Source organism: Ovis aries, chromosome 5 (assembly GCF_016772045.2).
Source record: "Ovis aries strain OAR_USU_Benz2616 breed Rambouillet chromosome 5, ARS-UI_Ramb_v3.0, whole genome shotgun sequence".
NCBI lineage: Eukaryota > Metazoa > Chordata > Mammalia > Artiodactyla > Bovidae > Ovis > Ovis aries.
Genome location: NC_056058.1, coordinates 37,252,832 through 37,273,285, shown reverse-complemented (window position 1 = coordinate 37,273,285; position 20,454 = coordinate 37,252,832). Strand labels below are relative to the sequence as shown.

At 41.1% G+C, this 20,454-nt stretch overlaps 1 protein-coding gene across 1 annotated transcript in view; it reads left to right on the top strand.

Annotated features, from left to right (window-relative positions):
* Window positions 1-20,454, top strand: part of COL23A1 (collagen type XXIII alpha 1 chain) — a 380,991-nt gene that overhangs the window by 129,046 nt on the left and 231,491 nt on the right. The gene's annotated exons all lie outside the window — the stretch shown is intronic.

Below are 20,454 nucleotides of genomic sequence, written 5' to 3'. Positions count from 1 at the left end.
AATAAGCCCCTGATGGAGGGAATGTTATTCCCATTTTACAGCTGGAAAAGCTGAGGCTAGCTTGCCGCACTATCGTGCAGCTAGAAAAGGGACCCACTCTGCCTTCGTCTGATTCCCACTCTTGTTCATCTTGCTCCCTGGCCTGTGTTATCAGCTAAACTTCCAACAAGGCTGCACCATACCTGGCCTCAGCTAGCGGGGTTACAGTTGCTCTGGCGGCCCCTCTCAGGTAACAGAAAATGTTAAGGACTCCATACAGACACACACTCAGTTCCAAATGAACGATAATGGTGGCTCTGACTTTTTCCAGTGTGGCCAAGAGGCAGCGGGTGCAGGGTCACCACTCCCAGCTGCAAGGACCCAAGAAACAGCAAAGTGCCCTTGGACTGTGTCAGGATCCAGAAGGAGGGGTCCCTGACATCTGGGCCAGGGAGAAGTGTGTGGCCTCATCATGCCAGAGGCCCCTGGAAAGCACGAAGCCTGGCACACCCGGGCCAGTCTTGGTTTTCCGCAGCTGTCTTTGAAAGTACTGGGATGCTCAGAGTGATCACACAAAGAAAAGTCAGCTCTTACTGGAGCGGGGTGCCATTGCCTTCTCCGATAGAAAAAGGAAAAAACTCAGCTTTAAAAAGCAAGCTACTGCAACAACTGCTCCTCCTCCCACTAACGGCCAGCATGTGTCCACTCATCTCACCTCCACAGCAGCCCACGTGTCCTATTCATATTCTATTTAGTTACTCAGTCATGTCTGACTCTTTGCAACCCCATGGACTATAGCCCTCCAGGCTCCTCTGTCCATGGAATTCTCTAGGCAAGAAAACTGGAGTGGGCTGCCATTCCCTTCTCCAGGGGATCTTCCCAATCTGGGATTGAACCCAGGTCTTCTACATTACAGGCAGACTACTGTTCGAGCCACAGGGAAACCATTCATGTTCTGTTTTAGAGATGTGGACACAGGCAAAGCAAGGGAAGAGGTGGAGAGGAGTTTAGAAGGAGGGCCAGGCAGCCCTTGGGGACAGTTGATGACGGTAGTGACCTCATGGCTTGAAGCTTATCACTTGGAAGGCAGATGCATTTCATCTTTTATTGACATGGGGTCCACAGTGGAGCAACTGGGAGGCCTGAGAAGTGGCTTGGTGAGGACTTGTAAGAGCCTTTCTCCAAGATATTCTGGCGTTTTGTTTTTTGAAGTGTGCATTGCACGTGAAGGTCTGTCTGGAGTTGATCAGGAAGCTGGACTGAGTTTCCAAGGTCACGATGGTCCCCATGTTAGTCACTGGTTAATATTTAATATCACACAGGGGGACAAATCCTACGTGATCCCATTTGTATTAGGAATCTAAAATAGTCAAACTCATCAAAGCACAGAGTGGTTGGCAGGGGCTAGAAGGAGGGGGAAATGAGGAGGTGACAAAAAGTGTGAAGCTACAGCCATGCAAGTTAACTTGCAGTTATGCAAAGGAAGTAAGTTCTGGAGATCTACTACCACACAGTGCCTGTAGCTCAGAGTACCATATGGTATACTGTAATTGTGCCGAGTAGGTAGATCTTGTGTTTAGTGTTCTTACCTCTCACACACTAATAATAATAGAGAGCAAGAAGAGACTTTTGGAGGTGTTGCATCTTCTTTTGGCATAGTTGTGGTGGTTTCACAGATGTTTAACTGATAGTCACTCAGTCGTGTCTGACCCGTTTCTGATTCTGTGCGACCCCATGGACTGTAGCCCACCAGGCTCCTCTGTCCATGGAGATTCTCCAGGCAAGACTACTGGAGTGGGTTGCCGTTCTCTTCTCTAGGGGATCTTCCCGACCCAGGGATCGAACCTGAAGGCGGATTCTTTACCATCTGAGCCGCCAGGGAAGCCCTGTGTATGCTCACCTCCAAAATCAAATGTACACATTAAATATACACAGCTTTTTGTATGTCATTTATATCTACAAAAAGTGGCTTTAAAAATATATTTACTATCACAGGTCTCTCTACTTTCAGCACTCCAAATCCCTCATAACACTCCCTAGATAAATGTTCGATGTTATCACATTGCCCTCTTCCACCCATTTCCTGTGAGAATGTGGACTCCAGGAGGGCAAGACTCCCTGCCGTTTTGTTCAGTGCTGTTTCCCCAGCATTAAGCAGTTCAGAACCTGTGAGAATATGCTACAGGGTCCAGAAGGCACACCCAGGCCAAACCAGGCCTTTTCTCCAGCCCCAGGTGGACAGTGTGGGAGCTGTACCCCCAGGCGGGGCTCGGCCCTGCTGCACAGCAGGCCTGCTAGGGGCCGGGTGTCGGGGGTTATCTGCAGCTGTGTGAAGAATGCTTTTAAACCTGTGGCTGGGTTCCTGACCTTTTAAGAGAGAAAACAGATGCATTGTTTAACCCCTTCTTGCACGAGAAGAGCCCTATCATCTGGGGTTTTAGGAAGTGGGGTCAAGCTAGAGAGTTTCTGGCCCCTGGGCCCCAAGGATTAATGAGAGCCTGGTGTTCCCAGGACCTGAATCGTGTGAGTCCCAGAGCTCTCAGCAGGATTTCTGAAGGCCAGTCTCCTCAGAAGCCTGCCGCCTGTCAGGGTCCTGATTAACAGAATGCAATGCTTGTTTCCTGATGGATTCAAGGTACACATTGTGCAAGGTCGTGAGGTGGAAGAAGTATTTTCTTTTAATTTTTATTGGAGTGTATTTGATTTACAATGCTGTGTTAGTTTCAGGTGGAAAGCTAAGTGAATCAGTTATGCGTATACATATATTCACTCTTTTTTTTTTTAAAGATTCTTTCCCCATATAGGCCATTACAGGATATTAAGTTGAGTTCCCTGTGTTATACAGTAGGTTCTTATTAGTTATCAGTTTTATGCACAGTAGTGTATATATATATATATGGGCTTTCCAGGTGGCGTTATTGGTAAAGAATCCACCTGCCAATGCAGGCAGAGACCCAAGAGACGTGGGCTCAATCCCTGGGTCAGGAAGATCCCCTGAAGGAGGAAATGGCAACCCACTCCAGTATTCTTGCCTGGAGAATTCCATGGACAGAGGAGCCTGGCAGGCTACAGTCCGTGAGGTCACAAAGAGTCGGACACAACTGAGTGACTGAGCACATTGTATTTAAGTCAATCCCTTCTCACAATTTATTCTGTCCCTGTTTCTTATCCCCTGGTAAGCATAAGTTTGTTTTCTACATCCACAACTGTACTTCTGTTTTGTAAATAACTTTATTTGTACCCTATTTTTAGATTCAAAATATAAGCTATATCACATGATATTTGTGTTTCTGTGTCTGACATTTCACTCAGTGTGATGATCTCTAGGCCCATCCCTGTTGCTGCAAATGGTGTTATTTGGTTCTTTTTATGGCTAAGTAATATTCCATTGTATATACACACCACATCTTCTTTGTCCGTTCCTAATGTTGATGGGCATTCCCATGTGCTAGCTATTGGAAAGAAGCGATGTTTTCTTTTGCCACCAGGAGGTCAGATGCACCCCATACGACCTGTGTCCGGGCTGTGGATATGTTTTCCAAATCTAGTAAACATTTAGAACTTTATTCAGAGTCACTTAAATATGTGGCCCAGGTTGTCATTTATGAAGCATTTTCACAGGGGAAATGCAACACATAGTGTTTTGGAAGGAGATTGAGCTTAGAGCTGAAGACTTTTCCTCATGTACGGTGCTGCCGTGTGACCTTGGTCTGTTCTCTTAACCTCTCAGAGCTATGCTTCCTCGTCTATAAAACTTGCTGCACAGAGTTGCTATAATGTCTTGGTCACAAGGGGGATCTACCAGACATGGTGTTTTAAAGCATTGGAAGTAACAGTTTAAAAATATGGGAGATTTCCCTTAAAAATTCCATTTGCTATGTCCTTTAATAAGTGGGCAGCTCTAGCAGCACAGCTGGTACACCTGCTTTTCCACGGTTAAGGCTGAGTGACCACCAAAGCCTTCACATATAGCCCAGGAGGGACAGTGCATTGTAAATAGTGATGTGCTGTAATCACACATTACACTGAGGAGAAGATACTATTTCTAAAACGGATCCATGAACAAAGAAGCAACCCAGTGTTCCTCAGTGGATGAATGGAAAAACAAAATATGGTCTGTACAGACAATGGAGGATTGTGTGTGTGCTCAGTCGTGTCTGACTCTTTGCGACCCCATGGACTGTAGCCTGCTAGGCTCCTCTGTCCATGGAATTTCCCAGGCAAGAATACTAGAGTGGGTTGCCATTGCCTCCTCCATGGATCTTCCCAACCCAGGGATCAAACCCATGTCTCCTGCATTTCCTGCATTGCAGGCAGATTCTTTATAGCTGAGCCATCAGGGAAGCCCACAATGGAATACTGTTCAGCCTTAAGAAGAAGGAAATTCTAACACATTCTACAACACAGATGAACCTACAGGACAGCATGTTAAGTGAAATAAACCAGTCACAAAGAAACTGGTATCATATAATCCCACTTATATGAGGTACCTGGAGTTGTCAAACTCATAGGGACAAAAAATACAATGGTGGTTCCCAGGGCCTAGGGGAGGGGCAAAAAGGAGTTACTGCTTAAGGAGTTTCCCTTTGGGATGATGAAAAAGTTCTGGAGAAGGATGGTGGTGAGGGTTGCAAAACAGTGTAAATGTACCCAGTGCCACTGAGCCGCGCACTTAAAATGGCTAAGATGGTCAATTTTATGTTATGTGTATGTTCCCACAACAGAAGGTGGGGGGATACTTGAACATGATTTGTTAATCGATGCCCTTAGACCGGGGCGTCACTTTCAGCTCCTCAGCCTGCACTCTTGCCCAGGCCAATTGTTGGAAACCCTGTGCAACTAGAGACATGCTTCTCTCCCTGACCTCTCCATAACCAGGCTGGTTTCCCAAAGAGGGAGGCCTCCTGGTATTTATGCCACGTGGCCCAGGCAGGCCAAAGGGCCCGTACCTGCACAGTGTCCAAGGCTGCACGGGAAGGACCAGATGTTTGAACTCTTCCTTGTTTATAAACGAAATGTCTGTTCTCATCCAGACCCTCTGTGTTTACACGACAGTAGAGGTTGGGGGTAGCTGTGCGTATTTGGGAAGCATCTCTGGGCAAGTGCTCGAAGGCACTCACCGCTCACTCTTTAGCTGTGGAGCCTTACAGGGGTTCATCCCATAGAAACGGGAATGGCTACCGGCTCCAGTATTCTTGCCTAGAGAATCCCGATGGACAGAGAAGCCTGGTGGGCTACAGTCCATGGGGTGGCAAAAAGTCAGACATGACTAAGCGACTAACACGCACATAGGAGTTCATTTCTTCTCTTACCTGTTTCTTCATCTGTAAAACAGAGAAACTAACCTCAGAGGGCACTGTCTCAGGGAATGTTTGCAAAGCACTGTTCTCAGTGCTGCTGCTGCTAAGTCACTTCAGTCGTGTCCGACTCTATGCGACCCCGTAGACGGCAGCCGAACCCTGAGAACCGTGCAGGCAGCTGCAAGCTCCGAGTACATGTTCATTAGCATTATTCTGCCCCCTCTTTTCCTGACTTTTTCCCTTCTTGTTTCTGCTGCCTCTTTCCAAACACAATAACAGTTTTACTCAGCCTCCGGCAACAACTCAGGAAGAGAAAGCCAAATCCATGGACATCTTGGTCTGTGAGAAAATAAACTCATCTGTACACATTTAATGAAAAGCAGAGTTTTTAAAAACACTTAGAATTCAGAATGTTTGTTTACTCTCCGGTGGTACAGAAAGAAATCTATATTTCTCTCACATATTACCTGCTGTAAAAAAAAAAAAATCTTTGTCATGACTAAAAGGTGTGTGGCTCTCAAAATCACTGGAATCCCCACAGCAAAATAGCCCATCAGAGCGGCTAAAGTTCAATTACACTTAAAAAAATATTTCCCTTTATTTAGCTGTGCAGTGAGGCATGAAATTGCACCTAACCATCCACTTGCTAGGCCTTTTGAACATTTCATCCTCCCTAGCATTTGGGCAAGGTACATGGGACTAGCCTTCAGCTGGTTCTGCTTTGCTAGTTATTCCAAATAAATAGCAAATGCTCCTTCCTTTTTCTCTCCTTTTTCTGCAGTTGTCTGCTGTTCACAAATGTTCACTAATTTTCACACCAATTTCCATTTTGGCTCTAGTTACGAAGAGGGATCCATGGGGACGTTTGTTAATGAAAAATCTGGGAAATTTGATTTGGGAACCATTCTTTTTATATAAGCATTTAATTGCTGAAAGGATCTGACGTGTAATTTGTAGTTAAATTTGTTAAATCCTGCAAGGTTTTGATTTTTGTTTTTGTTGTTCCAGTAAGGCAGAGTCAAAATTAAGTTTAAAAAGTTTCCAACTTTGTGTTTGGCTTGGTTTTGTGTTTTCATCAGTTGTTGTGGATGGGGGATATTGAATACACAGCAATAGTAATTTAGGGATTTCAGAGCTCGATGGGGATGATTTATAGAAACCTAAAGTTCTTACCATAATATTTTGTTAAAAATGTTTCCTCTTATTGTGCCTGATTTAATGCAGATTCTTCTCTTTTGTTCTCTATTTTTTTAAATGCTGAAATAAGTTAAATGCATACAGGTTTATCTTACCCTCAAATGCAAAGATAAAAGGAATCAATATGAAAAACTCCCTGTAAGTTATATCATTGACAGAAGAATGTTGAATTTTCATTATGACCCGGGTAAATGCCTCAGCTGCTTTTGTTTAAAAGCTTTGCTGGGGATTGGACCTGATTGCTGGGGGGGAAACCTCTGACTTAACCTCCTGGAGACCCAATGCCATCTGTGAAATGGTAGTAATAAAAGGAGAGTTAAATTATGTGGAAATGTTTACCATGCATGGCAGAGAGCAAGTGTTGGATAAATGACTGCTTTTATCATAATTCCTTCCATAATGTTGAATAAGCTCCTACTATGTTCCCGGAGTTATGCTAGGTGCCAAGAATACACTGCTGAGCAAACTCACCCATTCAGAACTCAATTTGTAGGACTGTGTCTGATTGCTTAGGCAGGAACTTTTGGAGCAGCTTTTTCTTTCTTTTTAACTGGAGGATAATTGCATTACAATATTGTGTTAGTTTCCGCTGTTGAATCACCGATAAGTGTAAATGTATCCCCTCCCTGTTGAGCCTCCTGCTGCTCTAGGTCATCACAAAGCACGGAACTGAGCAGTTTCTTTCAAGTATAACTTGTCCATATCTCCCCCTCAGGTTTTTCCTGAAGTCCTGTCTTGACTGGTTTAGAATTCTCTGTGTTTTCTAGTTTGCATTCCTGTTATTCTGAATAGGATAAAAAAAAATAAATAAAAAACTACAACAAATATCCCTAGTGCTTATTGAGACCACACAGTGTGGTGGTTGCTGAGACTGCTTCATACTCATATCCTTATTGCTTCCTCTCATAAACTCCCTATGAGGAAAATACCATTGTCTTCCTCAAGTTACAGAAAGGGAAACCATGGCCCAAAGAGGAGAAGCAAATTGCCCAAGCTTGAAGGAATTTCTAGATGGGGCACCTCTGTATAAACATTTGCAGGTCGGCTACTCAGGTGTCTCCAAAGTAGAGAAATGGTTTAAAATATCCCAAAGCATTCCCACAGTTGTCCAAGCTAGTAAAAGTTGGTTCTGTTTTTCCAGAGAGCAGTACTCATTCACCTTGCCACCAAGCAGCCCTTCCCTGGGTAGAATCCAGGCCCAGCGCCTGCTAGAGCCCAGCTGGGGAAAGCAAGAGGCACAGAGTTGTGGCTTGCCCCTTGGCCCCTTCCACCCAGGCCCTCTTCTCTGCCCTGGGAGCTTTGCTGCCCCTGGTGGTGTAAAGCCATTACAGTCAGGAGAGGTGACCAGGAGATGGCCTGCCCATTTCTCAACAGTGACCAGCCTGAAAACACACACTGCACCTCTCTGGAGGGTCCTTTTGGCTGTAATGTCAGGAAAAGTGACCTGCCCCCTAGGGGCAAGGCAGCACCAGGAATTCAGCTCTGGGCTGCAGCCAGTTCCCATCCCTGCACAGTCACACAGAAGGTACCTGGCCCTGCTGCCAAGACGGTGAAGTGGCTTGTTTCTGCTTGCCAGCCTTCGTTAAAGAAGGGCTCTCTTAAAGGTGATGCCATCCAGACTTTCCCATGAGAATTTCTCCTGTTTATTTCCTTAAGTTTAAAAAAAAAAAAAAAAAAAGGTGCTGGTATGAACTGAGATGTCCCACCCACAGGCCCCCAAAACTCAAATATGACAAAATATAGGGAAGGATTCCAGGAGCTGTGTGATCTGTCTTTCCAGTGCCAGTGGACTGCAAACATACCAGCAAGGTCTGGGATTTACTTTTCTTCCCCCATAGGTCCTAAACACATATGGTTGGTAAAGCTGATAAGACCTTTTTTAAAATGTGAAGGACAAAAAATATATACATTTGTTTTTCACAGGCGAGCAAGTATAAGGCAAGAAAAAGAAAATGGATTTTATGGGCATGTCTATTTCCATTGGAACACAAGGCAGCTAGGGGGGTAGATACGTGTTAGACTAGATGGCAGACCATTTTGGAAACTAGGCTTTCACATTTTGAATCTTAAAGTGGGGAGACTGGCCACACACAATGAACATCCTTAACTGTGTCACCCTCTCACAGAGCCTCTTCTGATGCCTTATATTATGTTTTCTCCTTGGAATTAGCAGGTTATTAGAATTGGGTTTTTTCATTGAACAGAACTTTCCTTACAGGTTTTGTGCATGTTAGCATGGGCCTGCTGCCTGGTGCTGTTCTGTCCCTGTGGGCTGCAGGCCCCTGCTGGGCCCTGGGCTGGGGCCAGCTCTCCCCTACTGGGAGGGGCACTGCTGTGCTCATCTTTGCAAAGGATTTTTTTCTGCTTGGTTAGTTTTCCCTTGATGTAAAAAACTGTGGGCTCTGTAAAACCTTCTCAGCCTGAGAAAGGTACTTCTGTATGAGGTCTGCTGTACAATGTTTATGTTATTAAGTCTGGGATTCTCTCTCTGCACTGAAAAAAATCTCTGGTTCATGGCAGTTCCAGAGACTGTTGGGATTGGTTAGGCCAAAGCAGAAATAAACACCCTATGAACATAATAAATTTGTTTTCCCAGATAAATTCCAAGTTAAATGCTTTTAAAATATATTTGTGTAATTATAAAGGAAGGCCTCCTGACTGCAGAAAACTGAAAATATAGGAAGTGAAAACCACCCATTACATCGCTATAAAGAGAGAAGACTTGTTATTAACTTTATATTGGATTTTCTTCTTCTTGCTTCCGAATTCTTTACGTGTGACAGCACTATTCTGTAGGTTTTTCCATCATTGCCATATCATGAACATTTCTCCATGTCACTAAATCATTTTGAGAAAAATCTCATTTTAAATGTTTCTTAAATCTATTATTTTAGAAAATTTTAACCATTTAAATACGTAGAGAAACTAGTATGAACTCCCAGGTGCCAATCAGCAGGTTTCAGCAATTATCAAATCATAATCCATCTTGATTCATCTAGAACTATGAACCACTTGGGATGTTTGGAAGCAAATTGCAGGCATCACATCATTTTCTGGGTATCTTGGTATAAATATGTAAAAGTCAAGGCCATTTTTTTAAAAAAGAACCAAGATACTATTCATTATACCTAAAAATTTCTTAAAAGTGCTTAAAACCAATTAAATATCCAGTTGGTGTTCAAGTTTCCACAATTGTTTCACAGGTTTTTAATAGTCTGACTCAGGATCCAAATAAGGTTCCCCTGTTGTGATTGGTTGATGAGTCTAAGTCTCTTTTAGCCTATAAGATCTGCCTTCTCTTTCATTTATTCATTTCAGTCTATTATTGAAGGAATTGGTCATTTGTCCTGTGGAGTTTCCCACTGTCAGAATTTTTATGGTTGTATTCCTGCAGTATCAATTAAAATGTTCCTTTGCCCCTGTATTTCCTGTAAAGTGATGAGTAGATCTAGAGGCTTGATAGGATTCAGGTTTGGTTTTGGGTAAGAATACTTACTAAATGGTGATGTGTGCTCCCACCAAGAAGCATTGGGTGAATATGTTTCTTTTGTGATGTGAACAGTCACTGGTGATTATTGCCTAGATCCATTATTTTATTAGGGACGTGTAAAATGGTAATATTCTAATTCTGTTATTTTTCTTTCTTTGTTATCCAGAATACTTCTATGAAGATAAACTTTGATTACACTGTGGTAGAGTTCACTTAAGAACAGCAGGATGTTTTATTTTTTTCCAGTTGTTTAACAGTTTTCATAATAGTGAGTTGGTTCCCTAGCGCCCTCCAATGGTGACCACTGAATTTTATTTTCAGTCCAATATGACCACATGCACACAAGCATATTTGGTGTATTTTAATTCATTGCAGTTATTTTTATTGATGCCTGATGGGGCCCCATCTTTAGTCAGTGGGAACCTCTTCAAGTTGAGTCATGAGTCCTTTTGTTATGACCCTTGTAGTTTCTCGTAGTTTATTTGCTCTTACTGTGACCATGTCCAGACTCATCTTATATATTCCTTTAATTAGGAAATATATAAAGATCATAATCTGGGTGTTGTGAGTAGCTGTTGGTTAGTCGTTTCTTTTTAGGCCTTGTTAGTGGAAAGAACTAGAAAATGTTTATCTGTTTCTATAAAATGTACCCTGAGCACATGTTGCTAATTCCAGTTTAAATTCAGGGCTAAAGGTTTGTATTTATTTATTTTTTATTGAGGTAACATTGATTTACAACATTACATAAATTTTATTGTGCATTATATTTCTACGTCTGTATACACTACAATGTGCTCACCACCAAAAATTCAGTCAACAGTGTCACCCTACAATTGATCTCTTTACCCATTTTGCCCTCCTCCTTCCCTTAACCTGTGGTAGCCACTACTCTGTTCTCTGTATCTACAGTTTGTTTTTGTTTGGTTTGGCTTGTTCATTTATTTTGTTTTTTTTTTGTTTGTTTATTTATTTAATATGATCTTTTTCTTATGCTGAAAAACCTGCCTCTCAACAACACACAGCCAATTCACTTGTTTATCCTATGATACACAAACATGCCTACAGTACATACACATAAAACAGTCTCAGAATAACAGTGTCACACTGCTTCAACAACAGGATTACTAAACACATTTTTTAGCATTTCTTTTGGACCTTAAGGAAAATCTTTCTGATGGGGTCATGATAGTCCATATTTGATGTAGAAATTTCTCTCCTTGCGGGCATTAGGCTTGCCTTCACATTTTTGCTACTATAAAGAATGCTGCGATAAACATACTTGCCTTTGTCTTTTATTTCTAATCAGTTCTTTAGGCCAGACTTTAAGGAGTGACATGAGACAGTCAGGGGTAGTGGACGTGTCTAAGCACCCCCTGCCCTGCCCTCCACCTCCCTGCCCTCACAGTTCCCAGATCCTTTTTCAAAACCATCTGTGCTTGGAAGAACCTGCATCCCTGCACCCTGATCAACATTTTTCATTACTATTATTAATTAATGTTATTATTGTTTACCAAACAGATCAAAAGCAGGGTACCTTGTGGTTAATGGTTTTTTTTTTTTTTACTATTATCAGTCATATATTTATTGCACAGTTATAGTTCTATTTTGCATTGTCTTTGGGGTGAGCAGTCCAGTTTAAGTGTTTTTTCCCTATTGATTTGCAACGTCTGGGGGCGGGAACCGCACTGCATGGCATGTGGTATCTTAGTTCCCCTGCCAGGGACTGAACCCTCGCCCCTGCGTTGGAAGCGCAGGGTCAACCACTGGGCCTCCAGGGAAGTCCCAATTTGCAAGGTATTTTTAATATCTTAAGGACAACTATCCTTTGCTGTTTGTTACAAATGTTCTTCTCACTTGACATTTGACTTTCAATTTTATGGGGAGAGTTAATGTTATAAAATTTGAAAATTTTAAGCAACCAAATTTGTTGATCTGTTTTCTTTCACTGCATTTATAGATATTTGTTAAATATTTACCTTTCTTTCATTCAAGTTTATGTAATATTTCATGTATTTTTCCATCTTTATTGTTTCTTTCCTCTTATTTTAAAAAGAGTACTTGTTTACTATAAAGGACAGGGTGGGATGGGAGGGAGGCCCAAGAAGGAGGGGATAATATATGTATGCCTGTAGGTGAATCACTTCATTATACAGCAGAAACTAACACACTATTGTAAAGCAATTATATCCCAGTAAATTTTTTTTTAATTTTTTAAAAAGGAAATAAAGAAGGTGTGGTCTCTGCACCTGAAAAAATAGCTTATGGGAAATATGGAAGTCTTATTTATTTTTATGCTTAACTACTTTTTAAATCTATAATTTATTATGGTACACAATGTGAGGAGACGATCTAACTTGAGAATCTTCCTAATAAGTAGTTATCTCAAAACCATTTGCTGAGGAGCCTGTTTTTCTCTTGAATTGTACAAGAAATTATTTGGTACATGAACACCTTTTTCCCAAAATATGTACCCCTTCCAATTTGTTTTAATTCCTGTGGCTATGTAATATTCCTTAACAGTTCATATCACTTTCTTATTATTTTTCTTCTTCAAAAACACCTTAGCTAATTCTTGTCTATTTATTCTTTTAAATACACATGAAATTATTTTTGTCAAGTTATACCAATGACAAACTGATTGGAATGGCTTTAAATGGGATTTGGGCTTTCTTCTGGTGGGTATGCTGAACTGAGATGAGTTTTGGACAAGGGAGTGATGTGCTGGGGTCTGTGTTCCCCATGGCTCCTCTGATCTGATACTATGTGGGGCATGGGTAGGAGGTGCCACAGCTTTCCAGGAGAAAGATGCTAGGCTGGAATGACACAGAGGAAGTACCTTACAGAGATAATAAGGAGGGGGATGACATTGTGCTTGGGTGTAAAGACTGGAGCAGAAGGGAATCTAGGATTATCCCTTAATCTCCCATTTGCTCAGCTGGGTAAATCATGGTGCTTTATACCAAGATAGAGTTTGTGGCTCTAAGTTTCTGCACTTTTGCTGCTTGAGAAAAAATGGACTACGTGCTCTGGGCATGGGTATGTGCCAGTGCTTATCCAGGTAGTGAAGTGACATTATTCTTTTCACATAGGAGGAACTGAGGCCCACGTTGGTAAATGACTTACTCTTGGTCAGACAAGGTGTATGTGGTGGGCCTGAGATTCACACCCTGTTGGGTCTGCCAGAGTTGAGGCTGATCATTATACACAGAGTAAACATTGTCTGGCCCCTCCCAGCATCACTCTGTGCCAGACTCTCTTTTCGCCAAAGAAACGCTGAGCAGAAAAGGTCTAGAGCAAGTGCTTGGTCTTCTTTGTCACCCTAACATCGATGGACTCAATAAAGGATTGCTCAGTCTGGATTGTGTATCCCCAACAGATGTCTTAAAGTCCTAAGCCTCACTCCTTCAGAACGTGACCTTATTTGGAAATGGAGCCATTGTCGATGTATTGTAATTGGTTAAGATGAGGTCATAGTGGAGTAGGTGGACCTTTGGTCCACTATGGCTGATGTCCTTCTAATAAGAGAGATGACAGACACAGGGAGAATGCCTCGCGATGACAGAAGCAGAGACCAGAGTGATTCCTGCCTTCATAGGAGAAAGGATGTGTTGTCTGTAGTCATCCTGTGAGTTGGGAAGAAGGGTATTCTGATGCTGAGTCCCTGCTGGGAGCCAGCTTCTTAGTCCTTAGCAAGTTTGCTCATGTGAGCCTCACCATTCTGTAAACAGGGTATTATTATCTCTATTTTACAGATGAGTACACTGAGGCCTGCAGACATTAAGTGTCTCACCCAAAGGCTAGCTCTCCGCTTCTTCCTGGCTACACTCAGCTGAGTGCTTCTGCTCATCTGCCGTTGCGGGGGGGCTGCGGGGATCCGGCTGTCACACACGTGTGTCAGCTGGCAGTGTGCAGGCCTACGGGCTCAGTTATTAGTACATTTGATAATCATAAAGAAAGTGGTCATTTTGTTCACTTTTCGATCTGAACTACTTTTTATAGGCTTTTAAATTTAGAAACTGGTTTGAATGAAGAACTATCATGAGCTTTTTAATTTCATGTCAGTGATTCTTAAACATTGCCTGAGTTTGTTAACCCAGTATTTGAGGTGGGATGGGGGTGGGGGGAGAGGAGAGGGAGTAGGGAGGGCTGTGTGTAAAAAAAGAAAAAAAAGCCCTTTCAACTTCATCTGTGATCACTTTTCAGGGCTGCTACTTAACTACCCAAATGTTGAGTCTAAATGTAATAATTACTGTGCTCCATTTTGTGAAGAGAGAAAGCAAGCTTGCAAAAGCAAAAGTAAATGTCTCCTTATTCTGAGAGTGTGATACTTGAACTCTATGAAATGACTTTATTCTATATTTACCTGGGCACAAATAGTAACTATACCCCCATTCCTAAACAGAAGCTCCTGAAATATTGGGGGTGATTTTTTCTTTTATTTTAATATCTTTGGTTCAACACACGCATGACAGAGTGGACTTCGAGCATCAGTATGGAATCATGGTGAGAAACAAGACAGACTCCCTGGATCTAAATCCCTACGCTGACATGATACTACCAGAGGAAAATAAAGTGGCTGTGGGCAAATCATTTCCCTTCACTGTGCCTCAGTTTCATTATCTATGAAATAAGAATAAAATCAGTCAGCAGCAGCATCTTGAGGCTGAACTTTCATCTTCATCATGGCAAACTGGTTGATTGAAAAAATGAACTGGTCTCTAATAGGTATATGTGGACCACTCTTAAGAATCCTCTTAACTTTGTGCTCTGGGATTCTATCAAAGTTGAAAATTTTTAATTACGAGGCAGATTTTACATCCAACTAGAACTTGGGTGCTTGAGGATGAATATTGCAATTAACAAACAGAATTGGAAAAAGATTCCAGATCCGCATTGCAGTTACCCCATAGCACTCATAACAGTACCATGTACATACAAAGTACCCAGAAAGTTAGTGGTTCAGTGAGATAAGAAGTGCTACAGTATGTTTGTTTTTTAATGGATGAAAAAATTTGGTAGGTCAAAAATTGTTGAGGTATGTAGGATGTACTGTGTATAGTGTTGTCCAGATGTGCAGTTATCTTCCCCGCAGAACATGGCGCTTCAGTTCTATTGTATATGCCTCCAGAGATATTTTACACATGTAAGAGCATATATCAGTGTGTATCTCTTTCCCCACTTCTATACATAGCTCATGCTGCTCCGTACCTGTTTCCTTCATTTAACAATACATTTAACAATATTGGAGGTATTTCCCTACTAGGATGTAAAGAGCTTCCTCATTCCGTTTTCTAGTTGTATAGTATTCCTTTGCATGGATGTGCCCTACTTGCTTTAGCCAGAACCCTGTTTATAGATGTTTGAGTGTGTCTGCTTGCTTGCTTTTACAAAAAATACCGTGGAATAAATTCATGTATCCATCATTTCCCATTCATAATATAATGCATCTGAGTAATTTTAGTGGATAGCAGGGATTAAGGACATACACACATTACTAATCTTGCTGGATGTTAACAAATTGCCTATTATCAAGGGTGCACCATTTTACACTCCTGGTTTTACCCTTGTGTTATCAGTGTGCTATGGGTCTGGGCCATTCTCGAGTAAAAAATAATATCTCAGGAAAGTTTTAATTTGCAGCACTCTTGTTTTGGGTGAAAGTGAACATCATTTCCTTTCTGTAAATTGTGTCATTGTAGCTTTTGTTTCTATTAGATTGTTGGGCTTTTCCCTAACAATTTGTGGGAGGTCTTTGTGGATGAGGGAAATAAGCTCTTTGTTAAGTGAACTGAATATATTTATTTTCTGTGTGTTATTATTCTTTTGATTTTGCTCATGTTAGTGTTTTGGTCTGCAAACATTCTCAATTTTATAAACAGTCATCCTACTTTATCCCCAGGTTCTCTTTACATGGTTTCAGTTACCTGAGGACTACCAAAGCCTAAAATATTAAATGGAAACTTCCACAAATAAGCAATTCATAAGTTTTATGTTGTGTGCTGTTGTGAACAGCATGATGAAATCTTACCCATTCCATCCCACCCAGGACATGAATCATCCTTCTGTCCAGCATATCCCGCCTGTTGTCACTCAGTAGCCACTTATCAGATCAAATCTCTGTATCAGTGCTTACATTCAACTAACCCTTATTTTACTTATTGATGGCCCCAAAGTACAAGAGTTGTGATGCTGATAATTTAGATATACCAAAGAATAGTTATAAAGTAGTTCCTTTAAGTGAAAGGTGAAAACTTCTCAATATAAGAAGGAAAGCAAAAAATGTATGATTGTATGCTGAGATTGCTAAGATCTACAGTAAGAATGAATCTTTTATCCATGAAATTGTGAAGAAGAAAAAATAAATTTGTGCTAGTTTTGCTTTTGCACCTCAGACTACAAAAGTTATGACCACTGTGTCTCTTAAAAGGACAAGGCATTTAAGGCGTTTAAGATGGAAAAGGCATTAAATTTGTACATGAAGATATTTTGGGAGAGAAAGAAACCATACTCACATAACTTTCATTACAGTAATTGTTGTAATTGTTCTATTTTATTATGTTATTGTTGTTAGCTTCTTATTATGCCTAATTCATAAAGTAAACTTCATTGCAGATATGCATATATAGAGAAAAATATGGATACACAGTTTGGTACCATCCTAGGTTTTAGGCACCCATTGTGGGTCTTGAAATTTACCCTGCACAGATAGTAACAAGGGGAAAATTATAGTCCATTTTATCAATTCTATTTTTTAGATTTTTTATTGTATTCCATTGATCTTTCTATTTGTGGGTCAATGCTAGATTTAATTATCATGATTTTATTATACATTTTAATATATGATGGGACTGTGCTGATGTGCTTAGTTGCTCAGTATTGTCTGACTCTGCAACCCCATGGGCTATAGCCCCCCAGGCTCCTCTGTCCATGCGGCTTCTGCAGTGGTTCAAGTCTTATTTTGTATCTCTTAGAAGATTTAAGATTCTTCATGTACATATTGTAAATTTCTTTTTAAATCTATCCCTAGGTATCTTGTATTTTCAAATAGGATAGGATAAAATAGAATAGAATTAAGGTCTTTTCTATCATTCTCTCTCCTAACTTGGTTATTTTAATGTAGGAAAGCTATTTACTTTATATTAAACTTCTATGTCACCATATTACTGGATTCTTTCATTGTTTCTGATTCTCCTGGAATTTCTAAATAAGCAATTATATTGAGAATCAAAGAGTTTTGAGCTAAAACTTGGATAGTGAAGGAAAATAGATAAGAATTATACTGATTTAACAAGAAAATTGGAATTTCGGAATTACGTGAACTGATGTTTCTCCTTTGGGAGAATGTATTTTGAAAACACCAGTTCTTGAAACATAAATAGCTGTTTAATAGATTTAAAGGTTTCCCTTTTTTCTTCTTTTTAATAGAAAACCTTGGTTTGAAAATGAAGTCAATGTAGAAGTTGAAGTTTCAGTTCTGATAGGATTTAGCTTTAATCAATAGATATCTATAATTCCTTATACTATTTGTGGCTCAGAAATTTTGACTTCGAAGTGGTATGCTCTAAAAAATAACCTGGTAGAGAGAAAAAATAACTCACTTAGAGCAAGTAAGTACCCAGCGCAGGGTAATAGGAACAGCCCAAAATTGAAAGTTTAAACCTTTGAGTTCAAGCCATGGCTCTGTCAACAGTTCATTGCAGTGTTGTCCACCTCGTTGGGCCTGAGTTTCCTATCTATAAAATCTATAAAATAGGACTATCTATAAAATAGGACTGATGATAACTACCTAAGAGAGTTATTGTGAAAGATCAGCTGAGATCATATATATTGGGAGCATCTGCATGGCACATGGCTTATATACAACAAATGGTGGCTATTATTATTAATACATCTATTAATTTAAGTCATCCTTGGTGTGTTAAAGATACAGATCAGGCTGCTATAACATAGACGCCTATATACTATAGTTATGGAAATGTTTTCCGCTTGTGTAACAATACAAGCAGTATACTGGCACCAAGGTATTGCACACCCAGGTTCTCAGTGTGCTGTGACCCTACCATTCTCAACACATGGTGTCATCCCACGGTCCCAGAAGACTGCTGCAGCTCTCATCATTGCCGGATCGCTCAGCCTTCAGGAAGTGAGAAAGAGAAGGCAGGGTGCACACACTTTCTCTTTAACATCATGCCCAGGGAACTGCTCGCATGCCATTGGCCATAAGCTAATCACATGGCCACTCCTAACTGCAAGGGAAACTGGGAAATGTAGGGTTTATGCCCTTCTAAAATAAACATCGGGGACAACTAGCAATTGGAGCCATGCTTGGCGTATGAAAACGACACTTCCCACATACCACCAGATATCCCTGTGTCTGAGCCCATTTGTGACCTACTTTGGTGTGGATGTGGTCCGGGGCGGGGGGCAGTTGGCGGTTACAGGTACTGAAAGCCTCAGGATCTGGTATCATGCCTTATTTAACTGTAGTGTCATGAAGGTATATAACTACGATATCCAAATCAGCCTTGCTTGTTCTCTGGGACTTGCTTTGGGAGGTTGCCTTTTCATGGTAAGTGGATCTTATGGTGATGAGGCAAAACCTAGACTCAGCATCTTTTTTTTAGATGAACTTTATTTGTTTGGTTTCTTTGGTTGTGCTGGGTCTTTACTGCCGTGCAGGGCTTTCTCTTGTTGCCGAGAGCAGGGGCTACTCTCTAGTTGTGGTGCACAGGCTTTTCGTTGCAGTGGCTCCTCTTGTTGCAGAGCACAGGCTCTAGGGCTCAAGGGCTTCAGTAGCTGCGGTTCCCAGGCTCTGGAGCACAGGCTCAATCGTTGTGGCTCACCAGCTTAGTTGCTTCACAGCATGTGGGATCTTTCTCTTTAACATCATGCCCAGGGAACTTCTCACATGACTTCTGCTAGACCAGGGATCAAACCCATGTCTCCTGTTTCAGCAGGTGGATTCTTTACCACTGAGCCACCAGGAAAGTGCTCAGCTATCTTGATATTTGCTAAGATGTGGTAGACACTGTTGGCAGAGGTTGAACCTTGATTGTTTTTACTACCATCTGAGCGCATGGACAGTGCCAGGTATACAGTAGATGCCTGTACATGTTGATTGATGACAACTAGACTGATTCTAATGAAAGGATCATTTGGACACAAACGATGAACCTCAGTTCACATCATTTGCTAAACAGCTGTGGATGTGATCATATGCCAACGCTTTTATCTCAGGAGTTGTAGAAGAGAGTGCTTTATGTATCAATCTTCTTCTTAAGACCAGACAACAAAACCTTCCCTGTCTCTCAGACCAGTTCTCTAATGAGGAAAAGTAGTAAGTAAAAAGTTGGGGAGGAGTGGGGGAGGTACGGCATCTTTCCGCTTTGAAAGCTGTATTTAGGCTGGAACAGTTGTGCCTGTAATTATCCTGTCTGAATTGACTTTAATAAGCATTATTTTTAATGCTTTCCTTTCAAAGGGAAAAAAGTGATTTTTGCATCCAAGTGTATAAAACAGCTTTATTCACTAAGCTTAAAAGACATAGTCATCACTGTTCGATCTGTAGCGACTCTGAGCCAGAAACCTCATATCAGAGCCTGGGCCAGAAGGTAAGAGTTGATTGCTTTCAAGGAATCACAGGATTCAGGCTGGCCCAGGTCCCCCTCCTCTTCCCATGACCATCTCCCTGTGGTAGACATGTGGGAAAACAGTGCTGGATGCAAGGCAGGCAGGATCAGCCTCTTGAGAACCTGACATTTAAACCATGTCCTCTTTCCAGGTTTAAGGCATCACCATCTGCTCATTACCCCAGCTAGAAACCTGAGTCAATCCCTTTAACCCTACATTCCCGACCAGGCTAATCAGCACCCTCCCTACCTTACTTCAGACCCTTCACATTCTCCTGCTTCCATTGCGTTTTCTATCTTGTCACCTAACTTACCTCTTCTTTTTCTTCTCTTCAATAAACAGTTTTTTAAAAAGAATAAAAGTGATATGACTACATCTGGAGAACAGAAAAAAGTAAGAAATAATCATGTACAATACTACGTCATGACAGCTATCATCAACTTTTATAACATTTCCTTGTAGTATTTTATTTATTTATTTAAACCACACTGTGACATGTAAGATCTTAGTTCCCCAGCCAGGGATCAAACCCACACCCTCCTGTATTGGAAGCAGAGTCTTAACCACTGGACCACCAAGGAAGTCCCTATTTCTCGTATTTTTTAATCATAAGCATAATTATTCTTATAATTTTAATTATAGTTTATAAACAGCCTTTTATCTCAATGGGTTCCAAAGCCTTTTCCAAAAAATTCTAGCCAGTTCTCTAGATGTATCATTTTTTGTTTTATAACTCTCCTATTATGAGATACTTTGGTGGGCTTCTAATTTTTCATATTTACAAATAGCACTGCAGTGAACATTTTCACTTGCATATGCATAACCTTTTCAGTGTTTTGAATTATTTCTTTGGGATAG